Source organism: Schistocerca piceifrons, chromosome 4 (genome assembly GCF_021461385.2).
Source record: "Schistocerca piceifrons isolate TAMUIC-IGC-003096 chromosome 4, iqSchPice1.1, whole genome shotgun sequence".
NCBI lineage: Eukaryota > Metazoa > Arthropoda > Insecta > Orthoptera > Acrididae > Schistocerca > Schistocerca piceifrons.
In genome coordinates, this window is record NC_060141.1 from 288,044,605 (window position 1) to 288,049,364 (window position 4,760).

Here is a 4,760-nt window from a genome sequence, read left to right on the forward strand (position 1 = left end):
GTATTCCTTGAGCCATTTGTTTCGGAGGGAACATCCATCTTCCTATGATCCCATACTCGACCCACCCACCACACCCTCTGCGTGGGTGGTGGGAGCCGGCTGGTGTGGCCGAACGGTTCTAGGTGCTACAGTCTGGAAACGCGAGACTGCTACGGTCGCAGGTTTGAATCCTGCCTCGGGCATGAATGCGTGTGATGTCCTTGGGTTAGTTAGGTTTAAGTAGTTCTAAGTTCTAGGGGACTGATGACCTCAGATGTTAAGTCCCATAGTGCTCAGAGCCATTTGAACCATTTTGGGTGGCGGGAGGCAACTTTGAAGTCTTCAATTGGAACCCCCGTTTTTTGTTACAGATTACGACTCTACAGAAAAATCTACATACGTTTTGTCTGAAGCATTTTCTTCGTTTCACGGCAGATGCTCTGTAATCGGAGGAATGGAAATTCGTACACAATCGTAATTTACGACATTCTATGGCACGTAAGACCCCACCGCCACGCTGCGAGGGTAGGAAAGGTCAGTATTTCATGACTTCTAATTGGAAACCCCATTCGCAACGTTGTATTCATCCGACATATCGAACAGGGGACTACTCTAAACGCCACTGTGGCCGTGTAGCGAACTACGACGTACCATAACAGGCAGTACGCTGCGATCGGAGCTCACATATCGTGTAGACGTAGAACAGACAGCAGCTCTAAACATTACAGTACTGGCGCAATGTTTATTGCTTGTACACCTACCTATCATTTAGAGAAGAGACGTGCAAGTGGACGATGAATGTTGCAACCACAAAAGAAAAGGTGAAATGATCCTGATTTACGCAGAATGTATCAGAAATGTTAAGCCTGCTGTTGCCTTGTATACCAGGCGTTTTCCACAGAAAGCTCGCTCTCGTTCGTTCTTTTACGAGGTTGTGTACGCCTTTATGTCTGATGGCAGCAGCATACAGCAAACGTGTTAAAGGAGAAGCTAAGAAATACGAGGGCTATCCACAAAGTACATTACGTTTTGGAATTAAAAATAAATAAAGTATTGGAAATTTTTTTTATTATATACAGATGAAAGCCACATTTAAATACTACTTTTCTACATAGTTGCCATTTAAATTAAAGTACTTATCGTAGCGATGGACGAGCTTGGAAATTCCTTCGTCGTAAAATTCGGCCGCCTGCGCCTTCAGCCACGTGGTTACCTCTTCTTGAAGCTGTGCGTCGTCATCAAAACGCTGCATAGCCAACCATTTCTTCATTGCTGGGAATAAGTGGAAGTCGCTCGGTGCCAGGTCGGGACTGTACGGCGGATGAGGAAACAACTCCCACTTGAAAGATTCGAGAACTTCACGAGTGGCATTTGCCGTGTGGGCCCGGGCGTTGTCGTGAATCAGCAAGATCTTTGAGCCCAACTTTCACCTGCGCTTGTTTTGTATTGCTCTTCTGAGGTTGTGCAGAGTTTGGCAATACCTTTGAGAGTTTATTGTAGTGCCTCTTTCCAGGAAATCCACAAAAATCACACCTTTTCTGTCCCAAAAGAAGTAACCACGTGGTTGAAGGCGCAGGCGGCCGAATTTTACGACGAAGGAATTTCCAAGCTCGTCCATCGCTACGATAAGTGCCTTAATTTCAATGGCAACTATGTAGAAAAGTAATATTTAAGTGTGGCTTTCATCTGTATATAATAAAAAAATTTCCAATACTTTATTTATTTTTAATTCCAAAACGTAATGTACTTTGTGGATAGTCCTCGTAGCTGTATTAGCGGCATTGTACCACGACCCATGGATAAAACGCCCGGCAATTGCATGGCGATTCCGGTATGTCCATAGGTAGTATTGTCACAATACTGCATCGTCGTATCATCCATACCATGTGTCACTGCAGCAAGAACTTCATGCGCCGATTTCCATAGCTCGATAGTGCTTTGTAAATGGGCACGTCAACAAATGCAAACTACCTCCACATTCCAGAATGAGATTTTCACTCTGCAGCGGAGTGTGCGCTGATATGAAACTTCCTGGCAGATTAAAACTGTGTGCCCGACCGAGACTCGAACTCGGGACCTTTGCCTTTCGCGGGCAAGTGCTCTACCATCTGAGCTACCGAAGCACAACTCACGCCCGGTACTCACAGCTTTACTTCTGTCAGTATCTCGTCTCCTACCTTCCAAACTTTACAGGAGGAGAGCTTCTGTAAAGTTTGGAAAGTAGGAGACGAGATACTGGCAGAAGTAAAGCTGTGAGTACCGGGCGTGAGTCGTGCTTCGGTAGCTCAGATGGTAGAGCACTTGCCCGTGAAAGGCAAAGGTCCCAAGTTCGAATCTCGGTCGGGCACAGTTTTAATCTGCCAGGAAGTACCTCCACATTCTTTGTCGAGGTGCTATTTTCCGATAAGTCTATATCCACAGACCATGGTAGTGTTAATCGGCATAACACGCATTACTGGAGTGTAGACAATCCCCAATGGTTACGACAAGTTGACCATTAATGTCCTTGTTCGATTAACGTATGTTGTGGCCTCATGGGGAACAAACTCAACGGTCCGTATGCTATTGATCACGTTGTAGGGACGCAAATATTGGAACGGAACCTACCGGTACTACTGCATGATGTTGCCCTAGACGTTCGACAACGTATGTAGTTTTAGCACGACGGCTGCCCACCGCAATACACAGTTGAAGCACAGCGGTATTAGACCGTGTTTATACTGGTCGATGGATCGGCAGAGGTAGCCCCATTAACTGTCACCCTAGGTCGCTAGATTTCTTTCTGTGGGGATATTTAAAAGATAAAAAAGATAAGGTGTAACAGTATGTTCCAACATTCCGTAAAGACTTGGTCGAATGCATCAGAAATGCCTGTGCTGACCTTACTGCAGGTATGCTTCTGTCTTGTGTACGGTCATTTAAAAAATGGATCACTAAGTGTATTGAAGTTGGTTGTACTACGTTTGAACACTTACTCTGAGTGGAAAAGTAGAGCACCGTTCGCCTCGAGCCACGGCCATAGTGACGTGTCAGTGAGGATATGTCATAGGAGTAGAACATTCTGAATTGTTTTTCCAGTTAGAACTTATGAAAGAATGGCCTGTCCTACCCTCGCAGCATGGATGTGGGGTCCCACATGTCATTGGACATTCAAGGTCCATTGAGTAGCATGTTGTAAATTATGATTACGAGAAAATGTTTCAGACAAAACTTTTGTAGATTTAACTATAGAATCGTAATCTGCAATAAAAAACGGGGGTTTCAACGTTGCCACCTGACACCCCCGACTTGGGGGCCATCCAGTGCTTGGGTGGTGGGTGACAGCTTTGAAATCTTCCTTGGGAACCCCCATTTTTAATCGCACATTACGATTCTGGGGCAAAATCTACATTGGTTTTGTCCGAAGCATTTCTTTCGTTTCGCCACAGATGGAGGTGTAATCGTCTGTTCTTTTTTCTTTTGGGCACATTCAAAAAAACAATACCATTTTGATGCAGCAGCCACTATTATTTAAACACGAAGGAATTACAGACTTTTGCTGTGAATGAGAATTGATTTTAACCAATGGAGAAAGTTGAAAATTTGTGGCAGACTGCGATTCAAACCCAGGTCTCCTGCTTGCTAGGCAGATGTGACCACTGAACCATCTGGAGACAGTGGTCATTGCAACTGCACAGACTACCACAGCATGCCTCTCGTTAGACCCAAAGTCCCAACTTATCCATAAACTACTATTGTGAGCCCCCTGCCCAATACCCTCATTACTCGTGGCATTATGCCGATTCCTGGGCCTGGTGCGTATATGCACTGAAGAGACCACTGGTCATCCTTGCCTCAGTTATGTATATGTGGTGTCTGTTCTTTTGGACACATCCAAAAGGAGGCATGCTAGGGTAGTCCATGCAGCTGCAATGACTAGATGACCACTGTGTCCAGATGGCACTGTGGTCACTGCATGCCTAGTAAGCAGGAGGCCCAGGTTCGAATTCCAGTCTGGCACAGATTTTCAACTTTCCCTACTGATTTCAATCAATGCCCAATCGCACCCTATTTCTGTAATTCACCTTGGTCTTAATTCATAGTGGCTGCTAAATCAAAATGATGTCTGTTATTTTGGACATGTCCAAAATTATGGCAACTGGTGAAATGCCGCAAGTAATGAGGATAATGGATAAGGGGCACTGCGATAGGTGTGTCTGGATAAGTTGAGAATTTCTATCTGATGAGAGACATGTTAGGATAGTGCATACAGTTATACTGACCACTGTGTCCGGATGGTGCAGTGGTTAGTGCATCTGCCTAGTAAGTAGGAGCCCTGGGTTCAAATCCCAGTCCAGCACAAATTTTCAACTTTCTCCATTGATTTAAATCAGTGTCCACTGGCAGCTAATGTCTGTAATTCCCTTGTGTCCTAAATACATAATTGTTTTTAGCTGCAGCATCTGTCGCATACAAATGCATCTGTGATGACAAAACTATGCAACTAGAGTAGGGGAAAAATTTTAAACTTTTTTCCAAGCAGTGACCCAAAGTTACTCGCAAGGGGCCAAGGTAACCCATGCTGCTTGAGTATTAATCCATTTTGCTGCAGTGGACACATATACATTTCCTGCTATGGCATTCCCCAGGTGTCATGGACATGTATACATGTGCCATTTGGATTTTCCTGCAGTGCTATTGACGTCTGAACTGCCTACCTCTCACTTCTGCAGATGAGTTACTTCCATATCTCTGTGAATAAAAAAGTTTCGAAAATTTATCATACAACATATGTGTATTGT

The 4,760-nt window shown here is 44.6% G+C and overlaps 1 non-coding gene across 1 annotated transcript; it reads left to right on the forward strand.

Moving 5' to 3' along the window:
- Window positions 1–4,247: 4,247 nt before the first annotated feature.
- On the forward strand, window positions 4,248–4,320 carry Trnat-agu. Its single transcript has one exon. It is a non-coding gene; the product is annotated as a tRNA-Thr (tRNA).
- Window positions 4,321–4,760: the final 440 nt, after the last annotated feature.